Here is a 27,147-nt window from a genome sequence, read left to right on the forward strand (position 1 = left end):
CTGGACAGCAAATAATATACCTATAAATATTCTATACTTGAATGCAATTTTATTAATCACGGTTGTCATCATCATCATTCATCCCCATTACGCTCGAAGGAAGGCAACGGCAAACCACCTCCCTTAGGACCTTGCCTAGTACGGCGTTGTTGGTCTCCCGCATCCTTCCCCCACGCTCTTTCAAGAAGCATTGTACTTCATTTCAATTCCATTTCTCCACACGTGGATAGAAAGGAAGCGAGTCTGACTCTTACTGCCTCGTTGACTACGAGATTACACTGCGTCGGATGTGAAACGCATAAAGAAAGAAATTGGCCATGGCTTTTTGCAAGAACTTGTATTTCCATTCACCTTAATATTTTCGAGAAACCACGAAAAACTTGAAATAGGAATCGCATATGGGGATTTCGAGCCCGCCCCAATTGCTAGCCGAGTGACTTAACGACTGTGCCTACTTGCTCATCTCTTGAACACGGGACAAAGTCCCAACATATGGCTGGTAAGCACACTATCCTCATCAGTGCCCACCGCCCTCCCTCAACCCTCTTCAACCCCCCCCCCCCCCCCCCCGTAAAAAAATACACCTATTTGTGATAGGTTGTCATCTGTTACGTAATTATGGTCAGAGGTGCCCACTCCAAGTCTTGTTCGATCTTCATAGCTCCTAAGCTTGTTTAACGTTCATTGAGAATAACACGACTATACGTGAAGTAAAAGCTACGCATTTCAATAATTACTTTTTTATTATAATAAAATTCAAAACATGGAAACCAAGAGTCCAGAGTTGCATGATGAAATGTACCCAGCTCCCAGAATAATATTATTGAGAACGGTTAGCTAATGAAGGAATTTTAGAACAGGCAGCTTCTACTTTATACTTCGAAACAATTTGCAGAGGAGTATATTCAATCAATCAATGCAAGTACTTAAATTGTGCAACTTTATTTCTCCTGTTGACCTGGTGTTAGTAAGGGTCTCGATTGTTATCAGTTGCTTGAATAAAACGCAAGATTTCTTTTTGTCTGTTTTTAAGTTCAAGAAAAATCTCTTCGTGTATTTTGACATAGTTGATAGATTGCGTTTCCACCATAATTGCGTGACTTTAAACTTTGTTCTGTGGAATTCAAATGACGCACAACTTTCCACTGCCGATAATCAAATATTCCCGAGTTACAAACTCGACAATACAGTTCGCTACATACGGGCCGACTCCCCTATGCTTCCAAAACCAAAGATATACATGTGGCAAACATAGGCTTTCAACAAGTTGCATTGGTATGAAAGTATAAAGTACGTCAACAATTTTTGGGCATCAGAATTCGTAAATTTAAGTTTTATTGGAAAACATGATTTCTGTTAACACACTTAGTTAATGTTTTCATTCAGCTCCGTTTTAAATCAAATTTAAAGTAGCTGGATGATTTATTTTTCTATGAGCTACTGTGTTGCAGCTTCACAACAAATAAAAGGTGCACATTAATTTTAAATAACAAGTGAGCCTCCAAAAAAACTGGACGTTGCATAGAAACAAATGGGCTCCCCTCTCAAAACAATAGACGTTTAAGTTCAGAAAAACAGGTGTCGGGAATCTTCGCTTTAGAAAAAAAGGCATCAACAATTCAACATTGGTCACAGAGCAATAGCCAAAGATAGTTGTAGTGGCTTGCCACGATAACACTACTCTTTATTCATTGTAAGAGACAAATCAGGAGACGCAGAACCATTACCGTGGCCGAGATTGGGAGCGCACGCCTGGATTCGGAGGTAAGCCGGTTCGAATCCGGCTGGTGGATGAAATTTTCAATGCCAGTTCTTGGCGGCAATGGGACTAGAGCTGGTGTCGTGAAGTTGTTAAGCACCAGTCTTTGTGTCAATGTTCTGGACCGACTTCCAGACCTGCTCACACTGAAGAGATGACACGTGCACTGATGTTGGTGATCCGTCCGCGGATGGAGACTTTAAGCTCGCGGCCTCCTTGGTGCTATTCCATAGGAGTGGCCTCTGTACCCCAAGGGATTTCACTCTCTCTTTTCTCTTATCATCACACAACACAAAAATAACATTGCTCTATACTCGCATCCATTACACACATCTACACTCTATACACCTACAACACAACTCTGACATATCTGGAAGGAAAGGGGTGCGGAGGAAGAACACCATTTCCGACCCGTGAGATATCCCACTCGACTGTGCCTTACGACATTTACATTTCATTAAGAAATTTTCATTGCTTTGACTCACTTGGCATTCCCAGAATACCCCCTTCTACTCACCGACAAGAAGGCATATGCATCTCAATACCAAAGAGAAGTAGGTCTTAGGGAAGTGTTGGTCGACACAGACCAAATCGAATCTCGTTATCGCTTCCTTGCGTACATCTCCACCCTCTTCGCGTTTTAGTGTCTCCCGATCCTGTCTTTTTTTTTTCCTCCCCACATCCTTCGTCCTCCTTTTTCCCCTTTTATTTTGTCCTTACTCGCCCCTCTCACCTTTCACAAAACTACGACCCCATGGAAAAGTCGCTTAGGGCAGCGTAGTTAGGCAACTAGCTGCAATTCATGGAACAGTTCGTCTACTCCTGTCTAACGTGTGTGTACAGACGTACATCTATAGTCCGAGAGCCCCCTTACGTACTGTGGCTGAGAGTACCTCTGGAAACAACGTCTTATCTCCTCGTCCCTGTTCCATTCACGAAGGGCGCGCAGGGACATCAAGTACGGGAAACAATAGCATGGCCTCCGATTTCTCGCCGTGATCATATCGCGAGACGAATGTGGGAGAAATTAAATCGTTTTTCGGCTCTACTTTGGAAAGCACGCTCTCGGAAATTGAGTAGTGAACCCGTTCCTCATGCTCAGAAATCCCTCCTGCGTTTGCCACTGCTCTCGTGTTGACTGTCCGTTCCCGTGACGAAATAGGCCAATTTTCGCTGGATTTTCGTAACGGTGTTTTTGCTAAATGGGGACAAACTACAGGGAAGGATCCCTGAGAGGATAGCGAGCAAAGAAGGTCATGTGGATATATGTGCGGAAATGCATGGTGCCTGTGCTACAGGGTATTTATTAATTAAAATTTAAAACAGTCTTGATCGCAATCTTCTTAAAATATTTTTTATTGGAGTAAGTGACCGTTTTGGACTCTATGAAAGAGTCATCTTCAGAGCGGTGGATGGACACTGCTAGATGAGTTCCATCGACCCTCGACGCTCGTGTAATTGCAGTTATACAAACCAAAACTATTTGTCAGTTACACGAGCGTCGACGGAACTTAACAAATTTTAAGATCGCTGACTATGTTTTCAAAAGTTTCAAAAATATATGTAGTAATTCATCACGCCTGTGCAGTCCAGTATATGGCAAGTCGTGATGAGAGCACCGTTAGACAAGGTGTTCAAAGTGGCCCCCACGGGCCTCTAAGCATGTGTGAACAGGACGCAGCAGCGACTGACGCACAAATCCAAATGTGCCATCCGGCAACCGAAAGGCGTTGCAGGTAGCTTGAATTTGTTATTCCAGTATGGACACATCTGTAATGGACACCGCATACACAACTTATTACAGCGCATCCCTGCTGGTTTTCAGACATATTTGAACACATTCTAAGTTGATTTCTGAGCGAGCCACAAGTTGATTTTTGAATGAGAGCATATTATACGTGATGCCTCTGCCAGGTGAATCCCCGCCGCATCTAGAAATAAGATACTTTCCCTCAGACAAAAGGTGACGGGGCTGTACAAACTGAGCCGAATTAACACGAACGGATGAATAACATCACTGTTCGTTGAGAAGGTTGATTGGGTGTGCGAATGAAAATGTTGTTATAATACTAGCGAAATCCATACATTATTACTATCAGAGAGGAAATAAACGCCGGCCGCTGTGGCCGAGAGGTTCTAGGCGCTTCAGTCTGGAACCACGTGACCGCTACGGTCGCAACCTCGAATCCCGTCTCGGGTATGGATGTGTGTGATGTCATTAGTTTAGCTAGGTTTAAATAGTTCTAAATTCTAGGGGACTCATGATCTCAGCTGTTAAGTCCCATAGTACTCAGTGCCATTTGAACCATTTGAAGGAAATAAACGACTAACAAGAAAAAAATATAAGAAAGATTACTTAGTATCGTCTCGGTATATCCAAAGAACGCGTAATAACGCCTATCCGGAGAATAGAACTGGAATAACTGAAACGGTAATTCTGGCAGGGTCAGTGAAGTTAACTGGAGAATAAGTTTCGACAATGGTAGGAACAGTTACAGAATTAGTGATGACAAGATTGTTTGTAAGAACGAGGAAGGAGAAGAAATGGGGACATATGAGATATGACGATTCCAGATTTATTTAAAAACTTCGTACTCCTACTACTTATCGATCTCATGCTTGAGAAAATGGAGGACATAAATGAAATGTGTAGCTATTTCCTAACATAAAACTTTTTGCTTGTAGCATGCCTAATTGGCATTTGATATTACTACTTCGTGAATTATATTCTGTCGTGTTATTTATTTAAACGACGTAGATAAAAATGAGCGTTTGTGCCAAAACAGTTTCGCTTACTTAGCCTGCGTTACAATTGCTGCAATATTAGAAAGGCTCATATCGTTTCATCTAGGAGACAGTGACGAAATAGACGTAATCAGATCGAGAAACCACACCAGCCTTGAGTACTATTTTATTGACAGCTTTTTCAGTATTAGACAACGACATTTTGATTTTTCATGTAACAAGACGTTTGACGAGCTTTGATGAAGTAAAACACGCCTTGTAAAGCTGTAGCAAGATTAGAGAGAAAAAATGCTGGGACATAGGGATTGACGAAGTATGTACTGTCTTGCTCGTCTCTTGTCTTTCCTAGTTTTATGCTTCCTGCATTTAATTGTATGTCACACACATGAAAAAGTTTTTAGCTAATAGGCAATAAAGACTGTAAATTTTCTGAAGAATCCAGAAAATCTATGTAAGTATTGTTGTTATTTTGTAATCAATAGAACGTTCTTCATCTGAGGCAAGAGTTTCCTGCCATTATCGATAACTGCGAAAGTTATTTATGAACAAGAGAGACATGTTTTATATAAGCCAGACAAAGTATTGAGACAAAGTATTGAGACAATGTTTGATATGTTTTTATTTTTAATTTTTTTTAAATTTTACCTTTTTTTAGGAGATCGTGTTTTCTTAGCGCTGTATGATAAATCTGTATGTCTTTGTTTTTAATACAAGATCCCTCTGAAACTTCCTGGCAGATTAAAACTGTGTTCCCGACCGAGACTCGAACTCAGCACCTTTGCCTTTCGCGGTCAAGTGCTCCACCATCTGAGCTACCGAAGCACGACTCACGCCCGGTCCTCGCAGCTTCTCCTACCTTTCAAACTTTACAGAAGCTCTCCTGCGAACCTTGCAGAACTAGCACTCCTGAAAGATCCCTCTGTTTCAAGTTAAAGAATCAACAATTTTCTAATAAAAATGAATTAAAAATTGGCATTTTCGATTGCATTGTAAATACAATTTATTTCTAAGTAACAACAGGAGGATGACAACGTAGGAAAAAAATGTTCCGTAGGTCATGCAGCCCTTTATATATCCTCACTCAGTTTCCAAACGGTTGACCGCTTCCAGTTTCTAGGGGACTCTACGTAACAAGCCGCTGATCGCATACGCAAACAGAGGGATCGAAATGAGGTAACGCCCGATAGATATGCAACACACCTAACTTACAGGAAATACGGATTGATCTTAACTGACCAAGGCTACCAGGAAAGCTACCGTAGTCTACACTAACTTGTGACAGCTTACGGTAGCCTACGGTAGTTTTACAACTCAACTCACCGCTTCACTTGTTTCCTGTAACGTCACCTACTGTTGCCGGTAACGGCCACGCGATGCCAATTGCAAAAATATCGTTGTTCGCTAGTATACCTGGCCGACGTCTCTGGGAGCTACACTGCAAGGCACATGTCTACACCAGAGTGAATGGCCATCAGCATGAACCGGATGCCTCTCGTGAGCGTGTCGTCGCCATGGACAACATCAAAAAATGGTTCATACGGCTATGAGAACGATGGGACTTAACTTTGAGGTCATCAGTCCCCTAGAACTTAGAACTACTTAAACCTAACCAACCTAAGGACATCACAAACATCCATGCCCGAGGCAGGATTCGAACCTGCGAACGTAGTGGTCGAGGGGTTCCAGACTGTAGCGCCTAGAACCGCTCGGCCACCCCAGCCGACTGGACAACATCGCTGCCCCCTTGCTTGTCAAGTTAAAACACTGGCACAGATAGAACACTCCCGCTTGCCTGGTGCGTTCTCAAAAAAATGTTCAAATGTATGTGAAATCTTATGGGACTTAACTGCTAAGGTCATCAGTCCCTAAGCTTACACAATGCGTAACCTAAATTATCCTAAGGACACACACACACACCCAGGCCCGAGGGAGGACTCGAACCTCCGCCGGGACCACCCGCACAGTCCATGATTGCAGCGCCCTATACCGCTCGGCTAATCCCGCGCGGCGGTGTGTTCTCGCGTGTGGTTTTAATTACTCAAACCTTACCGCTTAAACTCCGTCGGCCGGAGTGGCCGAGCGGTTCTAGGCGCTACAGTCTGGAACGGCGCCACCGCTACAGTCGCAGGTTCGAATCAAATGGTTCAAATGGCTCTGAGCAATATGCGACTTAACATCTATGGTCATCAGTCCCCCTAGAACTTAGAACTACTTAAACCTAACTAACCTAAGGACATCACACAAGACCCAGTCACCACGAGGCAGAGAAAAATCGAACCCGGGAACCCGGGCGCGGGAAGAGAGAACGCTACCGCACGACCAACAGCTGCGGACGCAGGGTCGGATCCTCGGGCATGGATATGTGTGGTGTCCTTAGGTTAGTTTGGTTTAAGTAGTTCTAAGTTCTAGGGGACTGATGATCTCAGAAGTTAAGTCCAATAGTGCTCAGAGCCAAAACTTAAACTCCGCCTTCACCTGGGTGTTCTTTCCTCAAAACGCATGTCCCTAGGTCCATGCGACGTTTATGACTTCTTTTCCTCTCAGCAAGTGTCGCTGCAGTTTTCCCCGATACAGCAAGTACACTAGAAATAATATCCTGATTGCGGCCGAATTCCTCACCGTTCAAAATCATTAGTCGAGTCGGTAATGTGGGTGACGGATCGACAACTAGGCGACTTTTGTTAATCAGCAGGTACGCTTTCAAGGCCTGCACTCTGTCACGCTGCTCTCCGGCCAATAATGCGACTAAAAGGAGTGTGGAACGTTATTTTATTGTGCCAGTTCCTAGCGGCAGCCGTGTGAAATTAACATCGACCAAGGTCTTGATTGAATTTCGCCCATAAATTACGGCGCCGGCCAATGAGCGCGCGGAGCGCGGACAAAGCCAGGCACTCGCGCGCTGCAGCTCGCCCCGCCATTGGCCAGGCGGCAGGGCGTGCCGCGCACCAATTGACGTGAGGCGATTTACGTAAGGCGAGGCCGACGGGCCGCCACCAGGCTACCGGGCCAACGTTCGCCGTATGCACCACTGCCGCCAGGTACAGCGCGAGAAACACCGGCCTGTTGCACAACACGCCCGCTGGGGACGGTCTAACAAGGAGACGACACGACCGTGGGGTCGAGGATTTGCCCGAAATTTTGTGTGGTGAAAGAGGACCCCTAACACCTCACGTGGTTAAAATATTAGGACGCACTAACCGGAAAATCCCGGCAAAAATCAAATCCTAAGTTTCTTAGGTGCCGTATGAGTATAAAATGTTAGTGCATTGCCGAGCCGCCGCGTCTCCTAGACGTTTAGGGCTTTTTGGAGTACAGCTACATACGCACCGAGCTCCCCAGGACCAGGACGACGACCACCCGCGACATCTACCGCCTTCTCCGAAAGTCGCCACCCCGCAACCCCGTCGAAACACGTCACCCCCAGGTTTCATGGCCTACAGTTTGGATAACGATCCACCAACCATATCACACCGCTGACACCACCTCTATGTAATACCTCCTCGTCAACTTCAAGTATACTACAAGACAGAAACTGCATCGCATCGCACTGGTTGACTCACCCCTGTGCGTCAAGTGCAATGTCGAAGATACAGATTTACATCGTTTTGAGTGTGGGCCAGCAGCAGCTGTCTGGACACTCGTACAGAATATCGTGGCTTTCTACCTCCGAGTACCACCACATCACGTTTCTCCTACCATGATGATATATCCCGACACGACCTACTTCCAATGGGCTAAGTGGCACGCCATCTCATGGGTCAGTGGCATGGCTGTCAACTACCTCTTCTGGGACGACATAGTCGATCCAGCGGACTTTTGGACACGCCTCCAAGTACATCACCACACCCTTCGCCGACATCGACACTATCGGGACACTTTCGCGAACTATTTACAGAGTATTTTCACCAACCCGCCTCAAAGCTGGAATCTCAACAAACTGTGCCAGCCAAGACTGGACGATCCCACGTTCCCCTTCAATGGTCAATGGATAGAATGCATTTTGTTCTGATGGCGCGCCAAAGTGGAGTATGGCGCGGAAAGTATTCCTATTTTATTTCACTTCCCTTTTCTCCTCCACTTCTAAGCTTTTTTCTCCTTACACATGTTTATCCTTTTCACACATAGCTCTCTATCTGCAACCTATTTGTTTTCTTTCTCCTGTGCTTCCCCCCCACCCCCCACCCAAAAAAAGAGGTTGCTGCTAATGGTGAGACTGTATACTCATTTAAGTTAGCAAAAAAAAAAAGAATAAAAAAGAAGGAAGTTACGGAAATATAGCTACCTTTTATGTTTTACGTTTTCAAAGGATATTGTGTTACTTTATGAATAACGTCGTCTTTTATTTTCATACACAAGAGGTTTTTAATTTAAAAAAAAAAAAAGGTCAGAGAGCCGGTTGGCCTCTGTAATAAAAAACAGAGTGGAAAAAAAGGGGCTTGGGCTCTTACGCCAGAGGCCTCAGGTACTTTTTTTCTTCTGTTTCATTTTCTTTTGTTATTCCACCAATTATTCAGAAAGTTTCCCAAACCTACATTATCTTTAACAAATTTATTACATTATTGAATGAAAATTATTTTCTTTTTGTCCAACAACACAATTCATGGCGGTGGGTTTTCCATTTTTCATTGTAAAGTTTATGAGGAGAAACAATGGATATTTAATCAGAATAACAAAGTCGATTGGTGTGGTGTGCGTACTGTAAGATCTTCGCTACACATACCATCAGATTATTTGACTTGTGGCTCTAACGAAGTAGGCGAGTATCAGCAATATGTCTCGTGGTTTTATCGTGGCGTGTTTATCTTCTGCCGTTAGGTCAAACGATAGACGTGCCACTTGCACGCTTAGAGCAGCAGATTGACGGTGACCAACTTTAAACACAACTTGATTAATTTTCACACACATTTATTAAAATAATAAAAAACATAGAAATTACATAACTTGATTCTGGATGCTGTTTACAATTGACAATCTGAAGTTACTTTGGTCTTGGTACGTTAATCTTATTCTCACATATTTCTGATACTTGACAAAGTGTCTATTCATTTATCTTCATGGCTATGCACAGGGATATGGTAATCTTATTAGGCGCAGACTGAAACTTGTCTATAGACTGGTACAGACTAATGCAGACTAATTCAGACTGGTACAGACAGGTGCAGATAAACGCGTACTAATGCAGACTGGTGCAGATAAATGCAGATTGACTAATCGGAGGTCTGTGGACTCTTTATAATACCTTGCGCGTTCAGGTATCACCGTTCGAGTGTGATCCGCGAGGAGAAAAGTTTCTTCGTTAGCAGCAATCTCATTGGCTGCGTTACATATTAATACGCGGATCGGCGTAAGCAGAATTTGGTCCGTCTCTAAGACAGCGCCATCTCGTTGTGCGGAGACGGACGAGCGCTGCTCCTGTGCTGTTGTGCTTAGCGGGGCGCGCTCTAGTGGGAAAGTTGTGTACTCGCTGACTACGCGGAATTATGTACACAACAATTGGAAAACATTCAATTTTTATACATATAATAATTATAAACAAGACCGCAGTGGTAATTATCGTAAAAACAAACAAAGCAATAATTTTTGCGACATCTTGCGAAAAATATAAAAGCGGATTTTTTACAATCACAGGGCGTTTGCAATAAATCTGTACAAAAACATGCCCCATTAACATTTACGAAAGTGTTTTGAGTTTCTGATAATTTTGAGGCAAACCAGGAATACTGAATCATATCTCGGAATATTGGTGGCGATAATTCATTGTGAATTATAGAATGAATTTTTATACAATCTTCCCGGGAATTAATTTCACGATTCTCCTGTAACAATGCGCTGCAATTTTGTAAGCAACATAATAAAAAAAGTGCCGGAGGAGGAATCGAAACCGAGCACTCAGGCGTAAGGGTCCGAGCGCTAACCATGTAGGCCAAACGGCGCCTCGGCAACGGACTAACATTTTATTCTCATCCACCACGTAAGAAACTTTGGATCAATTTTTCTCGGGATTTTCCGGGTAGTGCGTCCTTATACTTTAACCATGTGAGCTGTTGGGAGTCCTCTTTCACCACACAAAATTTCGGACAAATCCCCGACCCCACGGCCGTGCCGTCTCCTTGTAAGAGAGATACTCTAAGACGCCCGGCCTCTTGACTGCGAAGCTCACCTGTTAGGGGAGACTGCGAGAAATACAGATGCCATCGTTTTCTCAGCTCAGTAGCTAAGCAGGTCTAGGGCTGGTAATATACACTGAAGCGGCAAAAAATTGGTATAGGCATGCGTATTCAAATACAGAGATGTGTAAACAGGCAGAATACGGCTCTGCAGCCGGCAACGCCTATACATGACAACAAGTGTCTAGCGCAGTTGTTGGTTACTGCTGCTACAATGCCAGGTTATCAAGATTTAAGTACGAACGTGGTGTTATAGATGGTGCAGGAGCTACGGGACACAGCATCCCCGAAGTAGTGTAGATTTTCCCGTAGGACCAGTTCCTGAACGTACCGTGAATATCAGGACTCCGGTAAAACATCAAATCTCCGACTTCACTGCGATCCTGCAAAAACGGGACCAACGACGACTGAAGAGAAACGTTCAGGGTCACAGAAGCGCAACCCTTCCGCAAATTGCTGCAGATGTCAGCGCTGGGTCACCAACAAGTGTCAACATGCGAACCATTCAACGAATATCATCGATGTGAGCTTTCAGAGCGTAAGCCCAACTCTTGTATCCTTGATGACCACACGACACAAAGCTTCACGTCACCCCTGGGCCTGTGAATATCGACATTGGACTGTTGATGACTGGAAACATGTTGCCTGGTCGGAGGAGTCTCGTTTCAAAATTTATCGATCGGGTGGACGTTCACGGGTATGGAAACAACCTCATGAATCCATGTATCCTGCAATTCAGCAGGAGACTGTTCAAGCTCCGGAGGCTCTGTGATGGGGGTGGGAGTGGGGGGTGCAGTTGGAATAATATGGGACCCCTACCTCTTGATATGACTCTGACAGGTGACAGGTACGTAAGCATCCTGTTTGATCACCTGTATCCACTCACCTCATTCCGACGGACTTGGACAATGCGACACCCCACAGGGCCAGAATTTCTACAGGTTGGCTCCAGGAGCACTCTCCAGAGTTTAAACACTTCTGCTGGCAACAAACTTCCCAGACATGAGCATTATTGAGCATTCCTCGGATTCATTGCAACGTGCTGTTCAGAAGAGATTTGCATGCCCTCGTACTTTGACGGATTTATGGGCAACCCTCCAGCATTCGTGGTTGGGGGGTTGTTTTTGGGGGAGGAGACAAGACAGCGAGGTCATCGGTCTCATCGGATTAGGAAAGGAAGGAAGTCGTCCGTCCCCTTTCAAAGGAACCATCCCGGAATTTGCCTGGAGCTATTTAGGGAAATCACGAAACACCTAAATCATGGCGGCCGGATGCGGGATTGAACCACCGTCCTCCCGAATGCGAGTCCAGTGTGCTAGCCACTGCGCCACCTCGCTCGGTCAGCATTCGTGGTGTCAGTTCCCTCCAGCACTACTTCAGACATCAGTCGAGTCTATGCCACGTCATGTTGCGGCACTTCTGGGTGCACGCGGGGGCCCTACACGATATTAGGCAGGTGTACCAATTTCTTTGGATCTTCAGTGTATATCTAACTTCAGATGTCGAGGACAAGAAAAAGAAATTCAAGGAGGGGTGAATGGACTGAAAAAGGAACATTATCGAACAGCGTATCAAAGGAGCTGATCATAGCAGAATTACGGTTTGTGGTCGATTGTGATCATATTCATACATGATAGCTTCCCTGAGGAGATCTGTTTTTACTCCCGAACAAGAACAAGAATTAGTCAGCTATATGCCTTCAAACGCAACATTATTCCATGCAATTTGCCTGGTTTTCTTGGAGCGAAATGCATGTCACCTTCCCGAAAAACTAGGCCTGAAGCTTATCAATAAAATTACCAAAATGGCTGGGAAAGAGGGGTAAATCGTTTAGAAAACATAGCTCCTATAATAAGCATAAGAAAATCATCAGCAGCAAGTATCAATAGAGTTCTCAACTTCAACAAAGCGAAAGCGATTTTGAATAACAAAAGGTATACATACGTTGATATATATTAACATACTAAACAGGAAGAGAGCCAGTCCTAAGGAAAGAAGGTAAAGCTGAAGGAATATATAGAGGCTATACATAAATGGAACAAACTTGAAGACAATATCGCGCAGTGAGAAGAAGCAGTAGGTAAAGATGAGATTTCGGATATGATACTGTAAGACGAATCTGACAGAGCTCTCGCGCTCCCACGCAGTCCAGCATCGAGCTGCTGTTACGTCAGAACGCCCCACAAATCTGAATATTCCACGAGTCGATCAGCAGGCCCAATAGAGGCCCACACTTAGCCCCTTTCAAGCTCTCTTCGAGTCCTCCCTCGGGCATGAGTATGCGTGTTGTTCGTAGCGTAAGTTAGTTTAAGTAGTGTGTAGGTCTAATGATAAATGACCTCAGCAGTTCGGTCCCTTAGGAATTCACACACACACGCACACACACACAAGCTCTGTTAAGTGCCGATAATACTGCCTCACACGACTATGCAGCATCTGCGTGTCCTTCACAGCAATCACTAAACATGTAACGCTATTCGCAAGTCCACGTTTATTTGCCAGGCTGGCATCTTTATTGTCCTCAGCTGCTCGATTTGGAATTGAGCCAATAGGAGATCGCTAAATCCTTCACCACAAGTCAGGCCTCTTCCCCTTGTTGCAGAAGAAGAACTTCTCTTTAATAGGACTCATTGTCATTCCTTTTTTTTTTCATTTCCTTAGTAAACCAGATCCCATACTCCGATAATTACTTGTAATTCTGGGACTGGTAATTTTGCACCATCGTCCGCTTCCATGGTTGCGCTGTCCGTTTGATAATCTACCTCCACAAAAAGAGTGGAGGGGCGAAAGAGAAAGCTTGCCAGTCTAGCCATGGCTTCTTCAAGAGGAGCACCTCTGGAATACGCTGTCATGGGGTCAGCCAGAAACCGTTCACGCCAAAGACTGGCACCATACCTATGTATCACACTTCGCGGCCTCATTACCTTCCCTCTTCGACTAACAAATGGAGAGAGATAATTATTACTTCTTGTACACCTCTGTACGGTCCGCCCCGGTAGCTGAGTGGTCGGCGCGAGAGAATGTCAATCCTAAGGGCCCGGGTTCGATTCCCAGGGACTGGGTGTTGTCCTAGTCATCATTTCATCCCCATCGACGCGCAATTCGTCGAAGTAGCGTGAAATCGAAAGACTTGCACCCGGCGAACGGTCTACCCGGACGGGAGGCCCTAATCACACGACGCTTACGTTTATTTACCTCTGTACGAGCTCTAAGGTCGCACAGTTTCTCCTTTTCGAGATGAGCATTGGAGGTAACAGGCTCGTCCTTCCCTCTCTTGAAAATCCTGTTCTTAAAACCGCTTGAAGAGTACATGAGAAACAGTATCTACACAGCTATATCTTGAGAATGTCTTTAGGCGGTCACACGACTAGTTTCGATGGCACATTACCGCCATCTTCATATTGGAGAATTTCCAATAATAGTAAAGGGCATATCATTTATATAAATGGAACAGGAGTGGCTCCAACACTGATCGCTGGGGCACCCCCCATTTGATTGTACCCCACTCACACACCACATCACAGTTCCTGATGCAAAGCAGCCAACGTGCGTTAGTAACAGAGACCTCACAGTATATTCTGAAATACACTTTTGGCGGCGGAGGGCTTGAAAATGGCGGTAGTGTGCTGCCTAAACTAGTAGTGTGATAGAGTAAAGACATTCTCAAGATACGGCTGTGGCTGTTATTTTGTCACATAGATAATCAGCTGAAGTCCCTCGTCCATGCAACAAGATGGACATCCTTAAATCTTGTGCAGAGCGTTTCGTGTAAATATCGTCCCCTTCCTTATGATGCCTCTATAAACTTACGAAGAATTCCGGCATCTCTTTCGTACTGTCCGAGCAATCTAGCAGTACTATTCTAAACTGCTTCGATGTCTTTCTTTAACCCGCGCTGCTTGGAATCCAAAACAATCGAGTAGTTTTCAAGGATGGCTCACACCAGCGTTATGTACACCGTCTCCTTTACAGGTACGCTACAAGTCGCCATAGCTTTCCCAACACACAGTAGTCAGCCACTCGCCTGCAGTACATTTGACCTTATGCGCTCGTTTGATTACCGTTCGAAGAGGAATACGAAGCGGCCTAATAAAGTAAGATTTTGAGTTCAGTGACAACAGCCATGCATTCCTACACATCATTCACTGAAATTGTCAGCGGGCGTTAAACGCTAATGTTCTTTTCGATAGTAAACCATGCTATAGAAACTCAGTTACATCAATTTGTTCCATAATAACTGTAGCACAAATCGACCTCCAAGCGTAGCAATATAAAGTGGCCTATACTTACGATTTAAGTAGAAAAATGAATTGCCTCCAAGCTTGTACATTGTGAATCTCATTTTCACTTTTTTCTTAAGAAGTATCAGTATATACAGACGCTGAAAACTACACATGGAACTGCCGAAAAATATTTATCTTTTATGCAATGAAACATTTAATCTCCCTCTCATGTTCCGGCAACAAATCTTACACAATATTGCAATTTACTTATTTATAAGGACAGACCTAATGTTTGTGGAGACACCCAGCAACTGTTTGAACTAAACAGTTAATTAGATACAACTTTCCGTCACAGCTACGATTTAATATAGGCAATTATCATCTTCAAATTTCTCCATTTTTTGCCTAGAGTACATATTGCAAATGATTTTGCGTACTGACAGCTTCTATTTTTTAAATATCTGTCATTTTTTATGAGTTACTATGAAGATATCGGCTTACAATTGGTTCACCTATTACTTTAACAACAGACAGAAAAAGGTCATTATTCACAGTGTTGAGAATGGCTGTGATGTGGGGTCTGAGTGGGGTACAGTGAAATGGGAGGTGCCCTAGGGATCAGTGTTGGGGCCACTCCTGTTCCTTATTCATATAAATGATATGCCCTCTACATTTACGGGTGATTCTAAAATATTTCTGTTTGCTGATGTCACTAGCTTGGCTGTAAAGGATACTGTGCGCAACACTGGCTGTGTTTCAAATAGTGCGCGACATAAGTTCATGGCTTGTAGAAAATAAACGAACGCTAAATCACAGTAATACTCAATTTTACGGTTTCTAACGCACTATTCAATAAAACCAGAGTTATAATTTCACAGAATGGGCATATGATTGGTGAAATTGAGCAGTTAAAATTTCTAGGTGTTCAGATAGATAGCAAACTGGAAAGCACACGTTCAGGATCTTGTTCAAAGACTTAATGCTGCCATTTTTTCTGTTCGAACTGTATTTGAAGTAAGTGATCGTTCGACAAGAAAATTAGTCTGCTTTGCTTATTTCATTTGTTTTTGTCGTATGGTATTATATTTTCGCGTAACCCTTCACACTGTAAAAGGATATTTTTGGCTCAGAAACGGGCAATGCGGGCAATAAGTCATGTAAGTTCGCGAACCTCTTGTCGACTCGTGTTCACGAGTCTCGGTATTTTCACATTGGCCTCTCAATATATATATATATATATATATATATATATATATATATATATATATATATATATATATGTTCTTTGCTCTCGTTTCTTGTTAACAATATCAGCTTATTCCCAAGAATTAGCAGCTTTCACTCAGTTAATCTGCATTTGTATCGCACTTTATTAACTCTCGTGCAGAAATGTGTGCAGTGTACTGCTACATCCATTTTCAACAAGCTACCACAAGAATTCAAAAATCTTAGCAGTAATCCACGCGTTTTCAAATCGAAACTTAAGGATTCCCTCATGGCTCAAAATGGTTCAAATGGCTCCAAGCACTATGGGACTTAACATTTGAGGTCATCAGTCCCCTAGACTTAGACCTAATTAAACCTAACTAACCTAAGGATACCATACACAACCATGGCCGAAGCAGGATTCGGAACTGCGACCGTATCAGCAGCGCGGTTCCGGACTGAAGCGCCTAGAACCGCTCGGCCACCGAAGCCGGCTCACATGGGTCACTCCTTCTAGTCTGTTGAGGAGTTCCATGAAAAATTAGGTTGATTCTTATTTTGTTGACTGCGTCTACTGAAACCTGTGGCTTGACTTTGTTTGGGTTCATATACATTTTATTTTATTTGTTATTACTTTTATGTTGTAATTTCATGCACTGACACGTTCCATGACTTGGAGATTTGCTCCTCAATTTAGTCCTACGGAACTAGAAGTGTAAACAAACAAACAAACCGCCAACTGCCTATATGCAATCGCAACTATGACGAAAAATTATAACTCATTATTCATTCATTTGAAATGATGGGTAGAACATGGCTGCATCCAATCAACGAATTAGCTTTCTAAACAACATCTTTAGGCATACAGTTCTGAATAAAGCACTGGAAACGTAAATTTTGTTTAGCGTCCTCATTACTGTCTGAAGAAGCATTATTGTGAAGTTTCTGCATAATCAAGACAGTTGTCGACAAATTTTCTGCCGTTGTTAGCCTAATTACTCCACAGTTTTACAGGACGGCGTCACTTGAAATGCAGATTCTCAATTAAACAGGTTCCTTGGTCGCAGATGGACCGCTCACTGTCCAGATTCAACGAAATATTCGTCCATTAGCACGCGAGGCGCTTGCTTGGAGGACCCAGCGTGGTGGCATCTCCGATTTGTTTATGCTCTGCTTGTGAGAGCACGGTTAACATGAACATGGCTGTCGCTGTTATGTTCGCTGGCTATACTCAGCATACAGTTCTGAGAGGTTATGGTGATTGGCGCGGCAATTCTTTTCGCGAGTACACGTTCCTACACGAAATGGAGAGCAAATAACGAGAGCTTATCGAGGAATACCACTCAATCCATGATACGAAGACTGCAGCACTGCATTGATATCAATGATCATCACTTCGAACACCTTCGTTGACCTTCAAAAACCTTACTGTTACACATCATTGAATTCGTCTCGATATCCGCTGACAGAAACTAAATACCAAACTATAGCATCCCATTAAAAAAAACAAAGTTGACCTTGATATCTCTGACGCGATCCGATCTAGCAACAAGAAACCAACATCATATTATGGCCCCCGTTGTCCCATGCAACATTCGTCCCATAAACTTTTCAGCTACTATCATACTTCCGGAGTTATTCTGGGTGGCAAGAGTGACTCACCCTGTATAATTGGGAGGAGGGAGGGGGGAAATAGGATTATTGCTAGCACTCTGTGTACACTTACTCCCGCAGTCACTCACACTTACAAGCAATATTAAACAGTACAAAACACTCAATGAATGCATTCTTTGTAGCATGGTTTCCATACATCGCTATGAGTCAGAATGAGACCGAATTGAAAAGTGCTGCGTAAAAATGGTAACTTACATTTGCGTTTTAAGATTAGTTGAGCAACACATGTGAAAAATCAAAGAAACTATCAGCTTCTAGCAACACGCTGCTCAGCGGATTATTCATCACACATTATTAGAGGACTCGTTAATTTAACTGGCGTCAGATAAGTGTGCATTTAAAAAAGTTGCATGAAAATTTGAGTCACGCTTATTAGTATTTAACGCTTTGCTTGAGAAGCCAAGCTTCTTAATAATAAAATGTAACCTTCTTAATAATAAAATGTTACCTTCTTTTGTTCCAGTGCCTGACGCACCGCACAACTTCCCTTGGGTAAGTTCACTCAACAAACTTCCAACATTACATTCCACAAAATGCGGAAAAAATGAATTTACTGCATGTAATAGCGCTTCAAAAAAAAATAGCTGTGGGATAAAGGGCAATCAAAACACTGAAGATTGTTCTACACTAATGGCCATTACAATTGCTACACAAAGAACAAATGCATATGATAAGCGTGGATTCATTGGACAAATATATTATACTAGAACTGACATGTGATTACATTTTCACGCAATTTGGGTGCATAGATCCTGAGAAATCAGTAACCAGAACAGCCACCTCTGGCCGTAATAACAGCATTGATTCAAATAGAGCGTGGATGGCGTGTACAGGTACAGCTCCCCATGCAGCGTCAACACGATACCACAGTTCATCAAGAGTAAAGACTGGCGTATTGTGACGAGCCAGTTGCTCGGCCACCATTGACCAGACGTTTTCAATTGGAGGGAGATCTGGAGAATGTAATGGCCAGGGCAGCAGTCGAACAGTTTCTGTATCCAGAAAGGCCCGTACAGGACCTGCAACATGAATTTGTGCATTATCCTGCTGAAATGTAGGGTTTCGCAGGGATCGAATGAAGGGTACAGCCACGGGTCCTAACACATCTGAGATGCAACGCCCACTGTTCAAAGTGCCGTCAATGCGAACAAGAGGTGACCGAGCCGTGTAACCAATGGAACCCCATACCATCACGCCGGGTGATACGCCAGTATGGCGATGACGAATACACGTTTCCAATGTGCATTCACCGCGATGTCACCAAACACGGATGCGACCATCATGATGCTGCACACAGAACCTTGATTCTTCCGAAAAAATTACGTTTTGCCGTTCGTACACCCAGGTTCGTCATTGAGAGCACCATCGCAGGCGCTCATGTCTGTGATGCAGCGTCAATGGTAACCGCAGCTATGGTCTCCGAGCTGATAGTCCAAGCTGCTGCAAACGTCGTCGAACTGTTCGTGCAGATGGTTGTTGTCTCGCAAACGTCCCCATCTGTTGACTCTGGGATCGAGACGTGGCTGCACGATCCGCTACAGCCACGCTGATAAGACGCCTGTCATCTCGACTGCTAGTGGTACGAGGCCGTTGGGATACAGCACGACGTTCCATATTACCCTCTTGAACCCACCGATTCCATATTCTGCTGACAGTCATTGGATCTCTACCATCGCGAGTAGCAATGTCGTGATACGATAAACCTCAATCGCTAAAAGCCGACCTTTCAAAGTCGGAAACGTGATGGTACTCATTTCTCCTCCTTACACGAGGCATCACAACAACGTTTCACCAGGCAACGCCGGTCAACTGCTGTTTGTGTATGAGAAATCGGTTGGATACTTTCCTCATGTCAGCACGTTGTAGGTGTCGTCACCGGCGCCAACCTTGTGTGAATGCTCTGAAAAGCTAATCATTTGCATATCACAGCATCTTCTTCCTGTCGGTTAAATGTCGCGTGTGTAGCACGTCATCTATGTGGTGTAGCAATTTTGATGACCAGTAGTGTACTTTGACAAGAGCACGTTACACGCGAACTAAATTAAATATTCACCCAACATTTTCGTGACCACAACTTCCAAGGCTTCCACGGCCGGAGTCAAACTCGAAGAAAGTCGTTTTCAGTATAAGGCCACATTATCACGAAAGTCTAAACAGGTAAAATGTCGACGTTTCGAAGGACTTCGAAGCGGTGGCTAACTGCAGTGGGAGAAACCGCAGGTCCTTCTCGTTTTCAAGGAGGGTCGCCGAACAGACGCACACTCTGACATCGATCTGTTGTAAGGCCCTAGGGCATGCTTTACGCTATCATAATACGACATTTCTGTAGACCAAAAATCTCCTCTGCAGCAATCGACACGGGTTTCACAAACAACGATGGTGTGAAACCCAGCTCGCCCAGTTCGTTCACGAGATCCACAAAGCAGAAGACAACGGCGCCCAGTTCGATGCCGTGTTTCTGGACTTCCGGAAGACGTTCAAAACAGCTCTGCGAAGCCGAGTAATGAACCAAGTACGAGCAAAGCGGCGCTGCATTCCAGACGAGCTGTGAGGTGGAATTGAAGAGATTATAGAAAACAAAACACAGTATGTCATTCTGAACATGTTCAGACTTAAGATTAACCTCGGGCGTACCATAAGAGAGTGTTATAGAAACCTTACTTTCCACAACAAACACCGAAGAGACAAAGAAACAGGTACACCCACCCGATATCGTGTATGGCCCCCACGAGCAAGCAGAAGTAGCGCAACACGACGTGGCATGGACTCGACTAATGTCTGAAGTAGTGATGGAGGAAATTCACAACATGGATCCTGCAGGGCAGTTCATAAGTCCGTAAGAGTACGAGGGGGTTGAGATCTGAACAGCACGTTCAAGGCATGCCAGATATGCTCAATAATGTCCATGTCTGAGGAGTTCAGCGGTCAGTGGAAGCGTTTAAACTCAGAAGAGTGCTCCTGGAGTCACCCTGTAGCAATCCTGGATGTGCGTGGTGTCGCACTGTTCTGCTGGAATTTCCCAAGTCAGTCGGAGTGCACAACGGACATGAATGGATGCAGGTGATCTGACAAGATGTTTACATACGCATCGCCTGTCAGAGTCGTATCTAGAGGTATCGGGGGTCCCATATCACCCCAACTGTACACGCCCCACATCATTACAGAGCCTCCAAGAGCTTGAGCAGTCCCCTGCTGACATGCAGGGTCCATGGATTCAATAGGTCGTTTCCGTACTCTTGCACGACCGTCGGCTCCATACAATTTGAAACGAGACTCGGCCAACCAGCAATATTTTTCCAGTGATCAACAGTCCAATGTCAGGGTTGCTGGCCCAGGCTTTGTGTCGTGCAGTCATCAAGGGTACAAGAGTGGGCCTTCGGCTCCGAAAGTCCGTATCGATTATGTTTCGTTGAATGGTTCTCACGCTGACACTTGCTAATGGCCCAGCACTAAAATCTGGAGCAATTTGCGGAAGGGCTGCACTTCTGTTACGTTCAACGATTGTCTTCAGTCGTCGTTGGTCCCGTCCTTGCAGGATCTTACCACCCGCTGGTATGTCGGAGATTTGATGTTTACCAGATTCCTGATATTCACGGACACTCGTGAAATGGTGTAAGGGAAAATCCCCACATCATCGCTATCTCGGAGATGCTGTACCCCATTGCTCGTGTGCCGGCTATAACACAACGTTCAGACTCTCTTAAATCTCGATTACCTGCCACTGTAGCAGCAGTAACCGATGTAACAACTGCACCAGACACTTGTTTTATATAGGTGTTGTCGACCGCAGCGCCGTATTCTGCCTGTTAATATATCTCTGTATTTGAATACGCATGTCTGTACCAGTTTCCTTGCCGCTTCAGTGTATATAAATGACCTGGTGGAGCACCTCGGAAATTCCATGATGTTTTTTGCAGATTATGCTGTTGTGTACAGAGTAGTCAATGGGTTAGAGTCCGCAGGTCGTGATCTTGCGGTAGCGTTCTCACTTCCCGCGCTAGGGGGGCCGGGTTCGATTCCCGGCGGGGTCAGGGATTTTCTCTGCCTCATGATGACTGGGTGTTGTGTGTCTATCATCATTTCATCATCATTGACTCGCAAGTCACCGAAGAGGCGTCAGCTAAAAAGGACTTGCAATTTCGGCGGCCGAACACCCCGCATGGGGTCTCCCAGCCGTACGATCATTTCATTTCATTGCGTTAGAAAACTGTAGTGAAATGCAGGAAGACCTGTATGAGACCGACGCTTTGTGCAGGAATTGGTTATTGATCATCAAGCTGAATAAATGTAACGTACTGGAATACATAGAAAGTAAAAGTATGATTACGCGAGTGCAGAATAATCACTGAAAGCTATCACATTCATCGCTCTGGAGTGTAATGATTACATAAAAGCAATCGCAGTAAAGCAGAGGCCACACTGAGGAGGTAGCTTACAAAACCCTCGTTCGCCCAACAGTTGAATATCACTCGTCGCTCTGGGATCAGCACCAGATAGGAGTGATAGAGGAAACAGATTAGATACACAGATGCGCAGCGCCTTTGGAACAGGTTCATTTACTAAGCACGAGCGCGTCACAGCGATCATCAACCGACTCCAGTGGCGAATGCTGCAAGAGGTGCGTTCTACATCACAGAGTTGGTTTACCGTAAATTTCCGAGAGCGTACGTTCCCTGAAGAGTCGACAAATACCTTGGTTCCTCGTATGAACACCTCGCAAAAAGGCCAGGCAGATAGACTCGAGCCGACATTGAGTCTTACGAGCAATTGTTCTGCCCGCGAACCACTTCCAATTGAAACAGGAAAAGGGGTAAGTGATATACGTAGGGTGGTAGGAGCTATTAAGGAGTGGTAAGATGCCGGGCGAAGATGGATTTAGACATCGTTTAAAACAAATGTATTAACAAACAGTTCTTAGTCAACAGTTATTACAAAACGTATTGTCCGACATCTTTATTTTTTTCTGTAAAGGATAACCATTACAAGGCTTACTCTTAATTAATAATATTTTCACTGTTCCAACATCAAGGGTAAAATATCGGTGATACGTAGCGTCAAATTTGAGCCCAAAGTAATAATAACATCAAATAAAAGTGCCAACTCAAAGTCGATAACTATTTGTGATAAAAATTTAAAAAGCCCAAAGCTACCTTAAAAATGCATGTAGTAACGTTTCAACAAATTTATAATAAGAAACTGACAACAATTCAAACTTAAAAATAATATTCAGATAAATCCAATTTAACAAAAGCTCTTGAAACGCACAACCACAAATTTCAACGGGACCCCCTTATCACAAGTTTTGTGTACACAACAGTTGTTTTCGAGCCACAGTTTAACTGTACAGAAGTACCGAAGAATTTCAAAGTAAATTTAGTTGCAAAACTCCTACAGTTCAATTAAGAATGGTAATTACTTACCTCATGAACACATCTTCAACATTATAATTCATCGGCTGCTATCTCAGTGGGTTCACAGAGCCGTAATCTTGCAATCTTATTTTACTTCACACGTCACTCTTGCGCACATTTCCTGGAAATCATTACACACATCATTAAATTGGTGTGATAAGACCTAAAAGATAAATCAATTACTACTGGTCCCACAGATGCATAATGAGCCTCACCAGGACAAACTCAATGACAACTTGTAAGATGAAGAGTTAAAAGAAAACAAAATAAAAAAAGACCAGTCACGAAATAGCAGAACTAATGGCGTCCCACAAGGGCAGACTCAATTACAATTTTGCAACTCGAAGAACTAAAACACACAGACGGGCAAGTACTCAATAATAAAGTTACTCAGCTTCAAATGGAGTTATGCAGTACCAGTGTGTCAATGCAACCAGGGCGCAACGATAGTATCGTGACAGCTGTACAGACTTCCAACAGTTGCTTCAACCGCTGATATTCTTCCGGCAACACCAGTATTGTGCAACCGAGGCGCTCTCGCGTGCAAAACAGGAGCTGCTTTCCAAATTACAGCTTTTCAAACAACGGCTCAAAACTACAAGTAGTCCGCGCTATCACTCCAGGCACGGCGAAGTCGTTTTCCGGCACATACATGGACTGCCACCAGCTTGCCACCTTCCTCATGCCGCTGCTAACTCAACTCCAGTCACTGTCTGTCACACGCCGCCTCGCGCACCACATTCGCACCACGAGCCTCTCTGGAAAAGAGATTCTACTCAACCAGCGATTCCACCAGAGAGGCACAAATCTGTGGAAGGTTTCAACGCACGGAGCAATACAGATGGTCCTCCTCGCCACATACCGTAAGGTGGATTGTGGAGCATAGCTGTTGACGTAGATGTAAATGATCACAAATTGTTCAAATCGCGGGAGAGCGTCAACGAAAAGCAGCACATTTCGAATTAGAAGAGTGTAAAGGTAGACGCCAATTATCACGCGAAAAGCTATTTACAAATTTTTTAAGAATCACTGTTGTTGTTGTGGTCTTCAGTCGTGAGACTGGTTTGATGCAGCTCTCCATGCTACTCTATCCTGTGCAAGGTTCTTCATCCCCCAGTACCTACTGCAACCTACATCCTTCTGAACCTGCTTGGTGTATTCATCCCTTGGTCTCCCTCTACGATTTTTACCCTCCACGCTGCCCTCCAATACTAAACTGGTCATCCCTTGATATCTCAGAACGTGTCCTACCAACCGATCCCTTCTTCTAGTCAAGTTGTGCCACAAACTTCTCTTCTCCCCAATCCTATTCAACACCTCCTCATTAGTTAAGTGATCTACCCATCTAATCTTCAGCATTCTTCTGTAGAACCACATTTCGAAAGCTTCTATTCTCTTCTTGTTCAAACTAGTTATCGCCCATGTTTCACTTCCATACATGGCTACACTCCATACAAATACTTTCAGAAACGACTTCCTGATACATAAATCTATATTCGATGTTAACAAATTTCTCTTATTCAGAAATTCTTTCCTTGCCACTGCCAGTCTACATTTTATATCCTCTCTACTTCGACCATCATCAGTTATTTTATTTCCTAAATAGCAAAACTCCTTTACTACTTTAAGTGTCTCATTTCCTAATCTAATTCCCTCAGCATCACCCGACTTAATTCGACCACATTCCAACATCCTCGTATTGCTTTTGTTGATGTTCATCTTCTATCCTCCTTTCGAGACACTGTCCATTCCGTTCAGCTGCTCTTGCAGGTCCTTTGCTGTCTCTGATAGAATTACAATGTCATGAATCACTATTGGATGAATAATTAAGAAATACAGCCTTCTGTGTATCACTCCCGTATGGACCGCAGGGTGAGACTGGAGCAATTACAGTGCACAAAGAGGCATTTAAACTCCCATATTACCAGCGTTCCAGACACGAAAGTTTGAGAAGAAACGCTAATGTACTTTGCAGTGGTTGCAAAGTATGCGTGTAGGTTTAGATGACACCCAACTTCCTCGTTCCGCGTGTAGGACACATTACGCAGTACAAGCGAAGTGATGTCATTGGAAAGGCGTCCGGTTCCCAAAATACCTCGGACCCTAATGGGGAAGCCGTGAGTCAACGTGCATTTCCGCGGAAATGGACGGGACTGGACGTTATGCAACGCAGTGGAATGCGTCGGCAGTTCCATTCCCCGCACAGTACGGCACAAGGCGCGGGCCGCTGGACCGGGCCGGACACACGCGACTGCGGAATTGGCTGGCAGTGGGCGAGGTGCTTAATCTCTCGATCGACAAGCGCCCGCCAGAATGGACATAACGGGACAGCCGCAGCGATCTGACACCGACACAGCCTCGTTCCGTAACAGCCGAGCGGCACTCAAGGTCGCACCGGCGTAACCCAGCGAGCGGCGTTCGTCCCTGCCTCGCAAATCCTGCAGACGGCGGGGTCTCAGTATCACCTGGTGTTCAGCTAATTTGCTTTGGGAGTAACCCTCATTCATAGCTCAACGTTCTCGGTACGCTCACGCTGTCATGTTAACGCCGTGGGTGCGTTTAAGTTAGACCGCTGACAGCAAGGGTTGTCCACCCCTCCCTCACCTACTGCCACGATTAGTGCTTCCCGGATGCAGAACCTCCAGCTCCCGCAGAATAAGGTGCTTCGGTAGAGCCCGCATGCCTCCTACCCCCCACCCCGCCCCCACCCCACCTCACGAGGGCAGCTGCCCTCCACGAGGAAACAAGCATGATAACTCAGAAGACGTCCATTCGAGAGAAGGCAAGGTGTCTCTACGACAAAATGGATGTCTTACGCGACACGGTCGCTGGCTTACAAAACATTGGCACAACGACTTCCCCGCACTGGTTCCGCCACCCTGTTCCTCTCACCACCTTGAGGATAAAGATCAGAACATGGCTAAGAACAGCACTGTTACGGCCACTAATGAAGTGTCAGTCTTGATACGACAAATCGATATGTATGGACCATCATATGACCGCCAACATTAGCACCTATGTAGTTGTGATACATATTACCTGCTACCTTGGACTTCCAGCGTCGGAGGGTGGTATGGGACTTCAAATACCACCGCCACACCCTCAACGTGCACCCCAAAGATGTCATTGTAATAACATCATAGATAGAATAGAACAAATTTACCCTTACGCTAAGACAGTAAGAATGAGACCCACCGATGATTTAGCAAAAGACGACATTTTGTCTGTGGAGTGGGTGATTGATCCTTTTGTAAAAAAATTTTTGTTTTGTAAGAACGTAGGCTTCCTTAGCCGGTGTCATAGTAATTAAAATTCTTCTGGGTATTATGCCGCGTCATTGAAAAAACTAACAACAATCTGCAAACAATCTAAGGCGGCTACTCAGATTGTCTCCTATGTGCGTCTCCTAGGTGCATCGATAAGAGATTCCTGTCAAATGACACACGTACTGTCACTAATGCCGCGTAAACACACTAGACGTGTTTTTCGGTGGAGGGTTCAGCTGACTTGTCGCCTTGTCATCAAACGACTGCGATTCCCATACGTAAGCCACTTCCGATTGGCTGCTAATAGAATAGTTGTGCAGAATCAACTGTCGTTATAGGTCTCTTCCTTACTCCTCGATGTTGCAAATGGACGTTACACCTCCACACAGACACAACTTTGATTATAGCGAACATCGGGAAAAAGCACCTCACCACGACATCAGTGCTCAGTGAGGCTGCTCTATATTACACTTCTTGTCCTTCGAAAGTTAACCGTTTCTATTTTGCTTTTTCTCACAATTCAATACTCCTTCTTCCTGTTTCCATGCTTGACCTGCGTTCAGTATTTGAAGGGCTATGCACTGGCCCCTCTTCCCATTAAATCTGAGAGGCGTGGAATGGGGAGTCCCACTTGTCAGTGGCTGGACAGAGTTTATAGCGGATCCAATGTTACCGGCTGAGTGAAGTGTCGTATTG

General features: G+C 44.5%; 1 protein-coding gene across 1 annotated transcript in view; it reads left to right on the forward strand.

Moving 5' to 3' along the window:
- The window catches only part of LOC126355766 (arylsulfatase B-like), a 251,009-nt gene that overhangs the window by 81,207 nt on the left and 142,655 nt on the right, over positions 1-27,147 (forward strand). Inside the window, exon 2 of the mRNA XM_050006168.1 lies at positions 18,238-18,266. The gene's annotated coding sequence lies outside the window, so the exon portion shown is untranslated. The remainder of the gene's footprint in view (positions 1-18,237; positions 18,267-27,147) is intronic.

The sequence above is a fragment of the Schistocerca gregaria genome, chromosome 3 (assembly GCF_023897955.1).
Source record: "Schistocerca gregaria isolate iqSchGreg1 chromosome 3, iqSchGreg1.2, whole genome shotgun sequence".
Classification (NCBI taxonomy): Eukaryota; Metazoa; Arthropoda; class Insecta; order Orthoptera; family Acrididae; genus Schistocerca; species Schistocerca gregaria.